A 13,554-nucleotide genomic window follows, 5' to 3' on the forward strand; every position below is an offset into this window, starting at 1 on the left:
GCTTTGCCTAAATGTAACATGACTGAAACAGGTGACTCATTATTAGCTTGTAAGAATAGCAAGTTTTCCAAAATAAAACTTATATAAGCAAATAAGAAGCTATTTAAGAGGGAAAGGAGCTATGAAAGACTGCATGGGTTTCGAGTAATTTTGCTAATATTATTTCAATCACAGCTGTCTTTTTAGATGCCCAATCCTATGTGGCTACAAGAAAAGAGACCACAAGGTGAGGTGACGCAAGATAGACTAATATGTCTAATGCTTCATATGTAGGCAGCAGTAAACACTAGCTCTTTTTAAAAATGTGAGTTCTAGTGTCAGACTTACTTCAGTTAGAAAATATTCTGTTAGCTGTGGGAAGGACTGTCAGAGAAGCAAGGAGAGTAAGAGTCAGGGGGATCAGAGAGACAGCTGGTAGAATGGTCCCAGGGCAGGCTGGTGTAAAAGAGCAGGAATGTAGTTAAGAAACTGCCAAGGTTTAGTATCCCCAGTAAAACGACTAGTTCTCTGCCTTGGACAAACCTATATCCCTACTTCTTCATATATAAGAAAGAAGCAGAGGCCTTCTTCCAGATACCACTGTAAGACTAGGAGAAACTATTACGTAAGTGCAAAATCCTACAAACACCAAGGTTTTAGGATTCCTCTTTGCATTACCAGGACTATCATCATCATGGTCACACAATTACCAGGACTATTATCATCATGGTCACACAGTCCTAATACGATTTAGATTTTTAAAGCATGTCCAAAAGCAGGAAAGGAAGACAGGCCAGAATTTCTATTTAGAGCAGTGGTTCTCAAACTTCCTAATGCTGTGACCCTTTAATACAATTCCTTGTGGTATGGTGACCCCCCAACCATAAAATTATTTCATTCCTGTAAATTTCTTACTATTGTGAATCATAATATAAACATCTGACATTCAGAATATATGGCAGGGGACCCCCAAGAGGGTTGGAAAACCACTGACTTAGAATAAGAAAGTTCTGAGAACCATATGTGAAACACCATGTATATGGAAGCATTTCACAATACAGACTTTAGGATGTATCTTACATTATATATGACAATTAATAGCTCTCATCTGAAAATATTTTTAAAAATGAATTTTTAACCTTCAATTACTATGTCATTGGAAAACACCAAATAAAATGTTCATTAAAAAAATACACTTTCTTTTCTGTCTAAGACAAGCATTAATACATCCTGACTGGCTGCACTATTTTCATCAATTCTGAAGACTTCTTAAGGTCTTTTTATAAAGGTGAAATTTCTTACTTACACATTAGACTAAAATAGAATGAAATTACTTCCCCTTTATGATATTTTTCTCAACCTTTAGATGCAATTGAAAGAAAAATTAGACTTATGCCCTTTAGATGTAATAATGATTATAAAGCTTTAAAATGTTTAAAGTTATTGCATATATACAGCCACAAAAATAAATAAACCTTCTTATTAAGTACAGTCAAGCAAATAAGTGTAAAAATTTCAATTTAATGAGTGAATGATGGCATGGACTTTTATGGGAGAAAGACATATCCTTAGATCTGGTTTTATGTGATCTGATTCTACACTTTCACAAGAATCCTACTAACATGAGCATTATCTGCTCTTATTTGTATTCATATGAAGAAAAACAGGTATAAAGCTGCTAATTGAGAAAAATCACAATTTACCCAATAAGAAATCTCCAAATATCACTTTAAACCATAGAAAAGGAACAAACCTACAATTGTTTAGAGACAGTTCAGAGTTCAGGTAACATTTGCCTTTGTTACAATCAACACTGATTTTTCTCCTATTTCCTGAGTGATAAAATTGAAAACATCATATTGTTTCTTTGTGTGCTAATGTTCCTGAGCAGAATTATTGTAGGTCAGCATTGGCATAAAGCAAATATTTGCCACTTGAAAATAGTAGAAACTGTGGCCACAAAACCTTCACTGTGCAGCCGTTGAACATTGCCTTTATAAAAACAAACAAACAAACAAAAAACAAACAAAAAAACCACTTATTCCTCAGCCCAGAATGAACACTAGTGTAACTAAAATAAATTTTAAGGCAGCCATAGAGATGATTCAAAATTTGTTGCAAGCGTTTGTGTACCTTTTACATGCTATTTATAGACCTCAATCTGCCGATTATATTGTCTGAAGTAAAGTTGTTTATATGGGTGAGGAAAGAAAGCATCCCAAATTACATTTATCTACTAAGTGAAGTGTACAATTAAAATTCTGACAAAAACTGCAGACAAACAGGAGGATTGAGATTTATTTCCTGGGAAAAGCAGGCAGGGTTAATTAGCCTAGATTTAACAGATAAGTAACAATCTTTAATTTAGAGGGATCGACAGGTTGGTCCATGCTGAGACAGCAACCTCTGTTGGCTCTAAGGCAAAACAGAAGCTGTGGCGAGGTTGACTGTAGAGGTTAGAAGAATATACCCACATCTATTTTGGTAGCTGTCATAGTTTTTTCCAGAAACAGGTCGCTGAGGAGAAAACTACAGAAAAGGGAACACAACACCAAACAAAAACATCCCACACTTTTTCATCAGAAGGGAAGTCATTTCCAAAGCATTGTCTTAGAGTGCACGTGAGGCACATGACGTGTAGTACTGATGTCTTTGGGAGAGCTCTGCATTTGTATTTGCAACAAAATGACAGTAGCCATAGCAAACTGATCACCTGTTGTTGATCAGTTCAGTCCCGGGGGTATTTGAAAAGTGGCTGTTGTGAACATGAACTCCCTTAGGGGTGGCCTCTGATATTATCCATACAAGATCATATCTAGTATAGCAATTTAGAATCATGCTTTATTTCCCACAATTAAGTAACTTGTCAGGTGGATATATATATATGACATTTTCTTTTCTATGAATTTTTTTCTGAAGAATTTAACAATTGTTATTTTTAGGATATCATGTCTTAGGTTCCCATTGATGGGAGCACATTTCCATACATCTGCATTTTTCTATAAGGTATTCTGGGGGAATGGATCTTACTAAAATCAACTGTAAAAGACATCAATTATTTCCATGGAAGCAGGATTCCCAAAGACAAATGAGACATGACCCCTTCACCTGGCTTGAAAATACCTCTTTGGGATGTTGGTCACTTAAGGGCCAGGAATTAGAATAATCACAAAGATGATTATTAAGAAATTTTATTGAGAGAAGGACCTATTCCAGTTAATGAAACTTACTTATTAAAGATAGCCTTAAAACACTGAATTTTGGTGAGGCTGGGTAGAGCCTCTCAGAGGACAACTCTGTCAGGCTCCTGTCTGCAAACTTAGCAGAGTATCATTAAATAGCATCAGGGGTTGGCACTCTCTAATATGGTGGGTCTTTGGTTGGGCCAGGCACTGGTTGGGCAGTCCCTCAATCCCTGCTCTATCTGCTCTGTCTTTTCCCTGCACATCTTGTAGGCAGGGTAAAATTTGTTTTGAGGTTTTTGTGGGTAGTTCGCTGCTCCCCTCGCTCTGCTAGGCAGCTAGCAGATGCTGAGGCTCACAGCCAAACATGGGGTGATGCATAGGAAGTCATGCGGAAAAGCAGGAGGAAAGAGAAAAGGACCTGGAGGTGACAGGATCTGCACAAGAAGACCAACAGAGAAAACTAACCAGGGCCCAGAGGGGCTTGCTGAGACTGAAGCATCAACCCAGGACCTTGCAGGGAGTAGACCTAGCCCCCCTTACAAACATGTAGTAAATGGGCAGCTTAGGTTTCATGTAGGTCTTCTAGTAAGGGAAGTGGGGACTGCATCAGACATGGACTAACTTGACAGCTCTTTGATCACTTCCCCCTGGCAGGACTGGGGAAATGAAGGAGTTAAGTAATTTGTTTGTCTTTAGAAAAATGAATACTTATGGGGAAATATTTTTCATTCTTAACTTTCAGTGAAACGAATTCTGGGAGGTAAAACATAACTAATCCAACAAATATGGTTACAAAAATACTTTTAAGCAACAGTAGGTTATGTTTTTTCAAGGCAAATTTCTACCTGAGATTGCAAAAGCTTTGCCTATAGGTCCCCTTTAGTGGACTTTGACTATTTTAAAAGTAAATTAAAGTTACTCAGATTTAATCCTAGCCTTTGACTCTGTTTAAGACACTTCATCATAGTGATGGGGTGCTTTCATATACCTATACATATTAGAAAGTACTTTTTGTAGTCTTATGTAAGCTTCTAAAGTCAAGTTAAATGCTATATTACAGTATCTTTTAGGTTAAAAATATATCTTCACATTCACAAGTCTTCTTCAACTGTATAACTCACTTTTATTTTATTTTTTTTATAATTTTATTAATGAGATGGAGAAAAGTTAAAATACAAGATAATGCGAAAAGGTTAGTCATTATTCTGTAACATGGTCATTGCTGCACTGGGGTAGGATTCCACGACCTTTTTCTATCTACTAAACAACAATACAAATTATTTTCAAACATTCTTTTCAGTGATTTTTAAAATGTTTGTTCTTCACATAGCATTTTACACTTTTTCCTCCTAAACTTAAACTCCTTAGTGAGTCCTGCCCACTACAAGCAGTTTTTAATAGGGTGAGAATCCAAATTTTAGTAAATGCGCCAAATGTTTTTGTTTTTTTTTTTATAAAGGTGCTTTATCCCTTTCTGAGTGAGCCTGTAGGAAACGCTATAAAAATGTAGCACAAAAAGATCTGCAGAATGGATGGTAGAGAATATAAAGCTATCGTGTTTCAGCTCAAAACTCCTTAGCTGGGTGTGGTGGCCAATGCTTGTAATCCTAGAACTGGGCATGCTGAGGTAGCAGGGGGAGAGTCTCCAGGAGAGGCCACAAGAGGATACCCTGCCTCAACAGAAACAAACACAGATGATTAGCAAGAAAGCGTCAAGAAAGCCAGAATCTGGCTGGTGCCACTTTCATGAAGCTTCTCCTAGCACTTGCTTCCACACTGAGCACACACAAATAGCCTGTAAGTGAAGGAATCTGATGTCAGGTTCAACTTGAGATATCTCACATAACCATAGGCATGTAAGCACAAGAATTCAGAAAAAAATATTTCATAGAACTGTTATAATAAAGACCAATAGTCATTGAGTCAAAAAATTAGTCATTCTGGTGAAAGCTACAACCTGATTACTTTTTATGAAAAATGCAGAGTATTTTTGTTAATTATTATCATTTCGACTAAATTAAAAGAAAACGGACTAGCGTGTATGCAAAGACCCATTAACCACTGTGAAATACTAAACAAACATTTCTGAGATGTCTAACAGAAGAGGAAGAGCCCAGCCTTACTTCTGCCACTGGACTAGTTTATAGTTTTCTAGGGAGCACTGTGCAAGGCCTCCCTCCCTCACTCTGCCACCAAACCTGTTGCCATTTGGGACTCAGCTTCACTCTGCCTGGAAGAGCTAACTGGCCTGGATCCTCTGGCATCCAGAGGGGCTGGAATTCTTTCTTAGCTTTGTTCTCACATAGAAATGTTATCTTAATCTCAACTGACAGGTATATTCTTAAACAAAACTGAGAGGCAGAGGGCCAGAGGAATGCTTCAGGGAGATCCAAAGAGAACAAAGGAGCAGGATATGCACAGCAATTAGACTTAGAAACTGAAGCTTGCTGCCTACAATTTAGACACTAGATGGAAAAGACAAATTGTTCTCTTCTATTTTCAGGTGAAGATTATAATGGAACATGATAGTGGCTTTTCACACCAAATAATGTTTTTCCATTTCCACACACACACACACACAGTCTGATGCCAAAAAGGCAGGAAGATTATTCTGCCACATTGGTAGAAAAAGTAAATTCACGGTCGTGATGATAATTCGTTTATTTCTCCATACAGAACTTACTAAAAGCCTCTTGTGTGCCAGGATTTGTTCTGGGCAAAGTGTGTGTGTGTGGGGGGGGGAGAGATAATTGTCAGAAAGAGCCTACTAGAAGGAATCTCAAAGTACCCCCAAAATTGAAATGGGAGAGCAGCACACTAAAGGGGTTAGCAAACATTTTAAGAAGAGAGTGTTTGTAAATAGACAACTTGGAGGTATACAGAGTGAATTTTAATATACTCTCAGGCAATGCAGTGAACTGCTAGTATATGCAGATCTACTTTTCTTCAAATCTCAGCATCCTAAACACACTGAGTGACTGAAGAAAATGGGGCAGAAGGGCAATTCATGGAAGGTGGGGTTCAAATTTAAATTATTTCTGATCCTATATTCCTAATGGAACACAATTATCAGCCTTCATGTGGTTTAGACTCTACGGTGAAAGTTAGTGTTGGAGAGACAGAGACTTTTTCCAGGGATGTTCATGGCAAGCAGTCTTGAAACACAAATCCTTTTGAGGAATAGGAGAGGAGGGATGAGGGGAGAGAAAGGAAGGGTGCAACCAGGATGAGAGGAGGGAGGGGGCTACAAGTGGGATGTAAAGTCAATAAATTAAGTAGTTAATTAAATAAAGATTCAGTCATCAAAATTAAGGGGAATATTTTTATGTAATTCTCTAAGAACACATTTTCCTTCTCCCACTTTTTTTTTTTTCAATGCAGTTTATTCAGGAACATTGAACAATCCTCGGACCCCGGGGAAAGCCAGCCCACAGCTTAAATAGCCTCTGGGTAGCCAACCCAGGCATGCCACGGGGGCAATGCAGATAGGTCCACATACATGGAAGTAAGCCAGATCCTCGGCCTTAGCCAAATGTGGAGTTGTTCGTGACAGAGAGCACTCACCATCGGGAAGGTGGAAGGCGGAAACCAGCTCCATCTTTAAGGCATAGCATTACGCAGCTCTCTACAGTTCCCCCTTTTTGTTTTAGACGCATCAGGCAAGAGTAGAGGTCTGATCTCTGATATTAGAAATAAATTGGGACTTTGTACAGATGTTCATTTAGGTGTCATCCACCCAAAGAGCATCAGACCCGTCCAATACCTTTTGCTCAGAGGCGGGACCTGGGGCATCAACCCGCATGCAGTCAGACATGCTCTTCTCTGGGTCCAAAGCGGCTGACCCTGAGTGCAGTGCTTAGCCTCGCATCCTGAGCGTATCATTTTAGCTTTTTATGGTATCCAACTTTCTTTTTCTGTTTTACAGTGTCATTCCTCTGAAACAGATATGCTGTCATAAATAGTAGCAATCGCAGTTTTCTATCTGCTCCCCAAGTTTCAGGACACTGAAAACGAAAATCAAAGTCACTTAGGCATTTCCATAATGAGCAAAGATGTTTGGAAATAAGGACCAATCATCAGGGAGTTACTTATTTGTACTTAACACTAGAATAAAACCAAGGCATGGAAACATGTTTTCAGCATTGTTGCTACTGTATTTTTTTTCCGTACAGAATATTGGACTTAAAAATGATAGTCCATAGGACTGTTTTTCAACCCTGGCAACAAATTCTGTAGTCTTGTACATTCTAAGTAAGATTTCTACCACTGAGCTATGTCTCTAAGAGGTAGTAAAATATTTAAATCTTTTGCATCTCATTTTCTATTACAGTCTTCCATACGAGGGAGAAATTTTAGGCTGCAGAATGAAAGGAGCAGAATGATCAAAGATAGCCAGCTAGATGGCTCAGGACTTTATGACTTTTGCTGTTTAAGACCTGAGTTCCATGTCGAGAATCCCTGTGGTGGAACCAGTTTCTGAAAGTTGTCTACTCGCATGTTCTGACATGAGCATGTCCAACAATATACACACCACGAGCACATAATAAATACATAATGTCCAATCCAAAAGATTTTTTAAATGACCCGTGAGAGGTCTAAATTCAGGGAGAAGGGTAAATTCTGTATTCTTCAATACAAAGATTAGATCACATCATTGCCCCAGCTTGGAGCTGGGGAGGGATAGTAAAGGACAATGGCTGCAGCAGATGACCTCTGAAGTCCACTGCCCTTGCAGAGCTTCCCCCTTTCCGTGTGCTCAGCTCAGGGTTTACAGAGTGGAGCTCTGCTTGCTGCAGATTCAGAACATGGAACTCCGTAGTTTTGTGACAGCAGATCTCTAAGAGCCAGCAGCTAAGCAAGGAAACTCATACTCCTTGAAGCAGAAAGCAGTATCTCCTGGGAAGTGGAAAAGAGCCAAGTTAGCCATGTAACACAGCCGTTCCTTTTGCCAAATGCCGAGAGCTGAGATGTAGGCGTTAGTTAATGATTTCCTCCCACAGAACCATGCCACTCGATGGCAGGTTAGCATTGAAAACAAGTTTTTAGTTGAGAGCTGGATAACATGTACTAACAAACAAGTGTAGTCATATCAACTATTCTTGGAAACAAGTTTGGTAAGGTATTCTGATGACAGCCAGTCAACACTACCCTTACTGAAGTGAAGGCACCTGACCTCCATGAGCCTGAATCCAAGGAGATGCTCCAAGGATAATGAGATGCTGTTCCTGAACTAGCCATGTCTTCTCCCCATAATAGAGTGATTGGTCTCTATCTATGCTTATGTCCCATCATTCAACCCAACCTCAAATCACTTTCTGATTAAACAATTCTCGCATGGAAATTCTTATACTGATATCTAAAGTTTTATGAATACCTACTTAGGGTCCTTCCAGCACTCACTTAGAAGAGTGAACATGGAAGACGTTGATTTTTTACTCTGTCTTGTGATTAGCACAATTGCATCTTTCTTTAGTTAATATATGTCACATTCAGGTATTTCTCTCAAGGTCCATTATTACCATTTCAATACACACAAGTAAATGATAAAAAAAGTCAACTAAACAATTCTGCATAGCAGAAGATACTTATCAAAATAACAAAGTGTAACAAGTTTGTGGTCTGGTATTATATATATAATACTACAGTTATAATGTTGAGTTATAATGTAAAATATATTTTCCACTGAAGGTCATGGTTAAAGATTCAAACATGACTGTAAAATAGAACCAGATGATATTTAAACCTTTTGCACAATCTGAAACAAAGTACATGTTAGCATTTACAATTAATATTTGCAAGCCACACAGAGAGTACAAATACTCTCAGCTGTGTTCTAAAGAGAACTGTAGTTATTGATTCTCTTTCCTGGAAGCCTTTATATTTCACTTTTCCCCATATCTCATGGGTTCTGGTTTTATAAAACAAAAAGTCCTTACTATTATTGCATATATGCCTATGCCCTTCTTGTTAGGGTTTTTTTGTTTGTTTGGTTGGTTTTTGTTTGTTTTTTTTTTTCCAATACAAATTAACACAAACGTAGGAGTATTTTAGACCAAAAGCTACTTAAGGTCTGTAGAGTTTGTGGAGTGTGAGTTTGTTATACTGTAGAGTATAAGCATTCTGGTTTAAGTCAACATTTCTGTAGGTCTACATTCTCCTGAGATTTGCTTTCTCCCCTTCTCAGTTTCCCCAGTTTCCAGGAGACCCTGGAAATTCCTCAGCTCAAGGCTCTTTCTGCATCTCCACATTTAGCAGTGTAGCACTTTAACCTCTACTTTAGTGGTCATCCTCCTTTCTGATTCTAAACCTATCTCTGTCTCTCTTTTAATGTACCCTGGTGATTTAGGGGCCTGTGAAGATATCCAGTATAATATCCCAATCTGAAAGTCCTTACTGAAATTTACCTAAGAATCTGAAAGTCCTTACTGAAATTTACCTGAGAATTCCGTTTGACTACTTAATAGTAGCAGTTTTTGAGGATAAAGTTTGCCTATTTGGAGGAGGGAACATCATTCTGCCCACTGCCCCCATAAATAAAAGATATAGATAGATAGATAGATAGATAGATAGATAGATAGATAGATAGATACTCCTTGTCTTTTGTAGGTGATTATCTAGGTAATTTCCTATAAACTTATTTTCTGGTTTTATGTTACTTCACTGACATGGATCAGTAAATTCACACCTCATCACTTATAACTTTTACAACCTTGCACTGGAGAATCTGATGAGATTTATATAACATTTCTTATTTTCACATTTTGAATGGGAAATGGTCTAATTTCTGTATCTGCATTGTTTGGTAATACATGGCAGGTAAGTACTCTCTGGAATGAGCATTAAAGAAGAATGGAAGAATGGGAGCTAGAAAGCACAAAGTTCCAGCCATCATTTGGGTAGGTGTCAGGATATGAAGATGTAAGTCTGATAAAGGCATTTGGGAAAAAACACGGTGCTCAAAATCACAGTGAAGGGAAGTATTCCAAGAGAATGCTACAAAATGTTCTATACTATCTAGTTTGTTTTACTTTTAAGCCAATACTTCTAACGCTTTTGATTCAGTGACTGGATTTTTTTTTTTTTAATTTTGGCTCACCTCCCCATTTTCTATGGGACTTTGGTCAAGCCAATCAGATTTTTGCAAATCATGAAATTTATTAGCAACATAGGTCCTTGGAATTATAGTCTATTACTTAAAATTTTTATGGTTTTCATAAAAAGAAAATGGACTCTGAATATTAAAATTAAAACTCAAGCATTTTTCATGGAAGTAGTGTATCTTATAACTTCAAGTATGTTAAATTGCTCTTTTAAATTAGCTTCTTTCCGCTTCTCAGTCTAGTTTTCCTTTTAATAGTTTTAATGTATAATCATTGGTTTTATTTGATATATTGCATGCCCTAAATTTAACCTTAATACCTTAAGTGGGTTTGTAAATTTACTTCTTTCTAATAATTTCATTTATATGTGTTCACATTTTCTCTTCAAAGCATAGTTTATTTTTCATTACCAATTTGACTAGATTTGGTTGTTAGCTTGTGCATTTATTTCAGTTTGAATGTACGTTTGGTTTGTCCTGGTAGCAGTCAATATTTGCTGTCACTACAATATGCAAAGGCAAGAAAGCAAGCACTCATGAACTCTCTGCCCATTAAGAGTGGAAAACATTGCAGTATCTTTTACATTCCCGGTGTCTTATTCTTTCAAACACTTCTTAGAGGTTAGAACCATAAAAAAAAAAAAAAAAAAAAGTTTGTCCTCTTACCTTTTAAAATGGTGTGTTCTTTGTCTATTAAAGCTGTAATAGAAAGGAACATCTTTGCTGGATAATTTACAAATGCTAAAAGTTGTTGATAATATTTGTAGAGCCTCAATAGCCCAAGGCCAGGGTGCCAGCAGAGGCTGGGTCTTAGGAGGAGCTTCCTTCTTTCAAGGGGCTGTTTTCTTGCTTTTTCTCTATTATGTAGCTATTTCCTCTGTATTGAAACACTTCTTAGAGGAAAGAAGGAGGTTTGTAAGACTCAAAAACAAACAAACAAACAAACAAACAAACTAATGAAATTTAAGGGTTTGGGGAGCTCAGAAATGGAATAAAAGGCCTTCTAAAAAGGTTATAACAGCACCAAACTACTGCTGTGGAGGAAAAAAAATGCTTTCCAGTGGAGCTGATCGTGCATGAAGTGTTACCTCAGGGATGAAGCTTCTGTACATTGTCATTCATGCTGCAGTTGGCTTTTTTTTATTAATATGTTAATTAATGATACACAATGATGGATATAATTACCAACAACATTTCAGATATAATTTATTTTTATCATATTTACCCTCAATTGTTTGACTCCCACTTCCATTAATCTCTTCCTCTGCCCAACTAGTCCCTCTCTTGTATTTTCATGATTTTTTTTCTGGCGACTAAAAGTTTAGCTTTTTCCTTGTTTGTTTGTTTGTTTTTAATGTGAGCTAGGGAGAGGAGCTATTAACTGGGTCATGTGCAAGTTTGCAGTAGGTACACCACTAAAAATGCCTTCCTCTCACCCAGGACTACTGCCCTGTTTACTATTAAACAAAAAGCTGTTGGGAAAGAAGCAGACAGAAATCCACTCCAGAAAACATTGAGTGGCCACATTTCAAATTCTGAAACCCTGAATATATTTTCTATCTCCAAGCAAACCAAGATCTAAGTACATGTGAAAGCTACAATTAATTGGAAAGAAGTTGTTAATTGAGAAGCAAGCTCTGCTATTCCCTGTAGGCAGTCAAGAGAGAACAGTGTTGCTTGTAACCCAATGAAACTGTGAAAAATCAATGACTAATCCTGCTCATGACTTTCAGTAATTATCACCGTGAAGCACGGGTTGGGCTAATTTGTCCCATTTTACATGGATCTGACCTGCCTATCCAACATTCTCAACTACTGCCGTGCCTCCATTTTGAAACTTAGCTAACAAAGTAAGCAGTATACTGTTAAACACGAGTACGGTTCACAGTGTGGGAGTCATTTATGCTTTTAATAATGTTTCAAAGGACCTGCTGAGAAAGTATGAGACTTTTCAATTAAATGTGATAAGAAATTTTAGAAAAAATATGTCTGGCATTAGTCAATGGCTAATGTTTTTCAGAGTTTTAAACCAGCAACAACAAAAAATGAATTTTGACTATATAGAATCATCCAGCTACGTTATAACCATCAAGGAGAACAAGACAGCATTTAAAACACATAGACAGAAGCCATGTAAACGTCTGTAATTTAAGAATACACCTTCAATGTAGACAATATGCTTTTGCTGTTTCTGTCAGCCATAGTTTTATTAAATCTATTTATTTATTTAGTGTGTGTGTGTGCATGAGCGTGTGTGCATGCATGCATGCGTCCAGCCACAGCATGCATGTGAAGCCCTAGGACTCCATCTTCCAACGTGATAGAACTGAGCAAACCAGGCTTTGTGGCAGGTACTTTCTACCCATAGAGCCATTTCACTGCCCCAGATAAATGTATTTATATAACAATTGGACACATTTTACAACAAAGGTAAAATATACTTTAAAAAATACTGGCATAGCGCTGATAATTCTACAAGTAAATTCTATAAGAAAAATGATATTTAAGTAGCTATGATGTTTAAGTAGAACTCAAAATAAGTGTTGTTGTTTTTTTTATTCTTACATATCAAGATTAATGAGTCCTGTAGGACAGACTAAAGAATAAATATGATGAAAGTAGTTTCTTACACCACTCGCATTCATACTGCAGTGCTGAGATACACCTTTCAATATTTCTGTATTACATTGTATACTTACAGATAGCTGTTTTTCTTCCATTTGAATAGTGGCTCATTGAAGACCCAAACAACCACTCTTTTTTTTTTTTTAGTTTTATTATTATTTTCTAATTCTTTATTAATTACACTTTATTCACTTTGTATTCCCCCTGTAGTTCCCTCCCTCCTCCTATCCCAATCCCTCCCTTCCTCCACCCTCTGCATGCATGCCGCTCCCCAAGTCCACTGATAGGGGAGGCCTTCTTTTCCTTCCTTCTGATCCTAGTCAATTAGGTCTCCTCAGGAGACTGATACTCCAACCAAGGACCATGCATGGAGATAACCTAAGATCCCTGCACAGATGTAGCCCATGGCAGTTCAATATCCACATGGGTTCCATTGTAATAGGAACAGGGACTGTCTCTAGCATGAAACTGATTGGCCTGCTCTTCAGTTACCTCCCCTGAGAGGGAAGCAACATTACCAGGCCACAGCAGAAGACAATGAAGCCAAACAACTACTTTTAAAGCATCTCTTTAGTTCTTCACACGGTAGGTGTCATGACAAATGCTCAGTATATTAAGAATTGATTGGTAACTGTAAAGTGACCACTCCCAGTATATTTAACTTTC

The sequence above is a fragment of the Meriones unguiculatus genome, chromosome 17 (genome assembly GCF_030254825.1).
Source record: "Meriones unguiculatus strain TT.TT164.6M chromosome 17, Bangor_MerUng_6.1, whole genome shotgun sequence".
NCBI lineage: Eukaryota > Metazoa > Chordata > Mammalia > Rodentia > Muridae > Meriones > Meriones unguiculatus.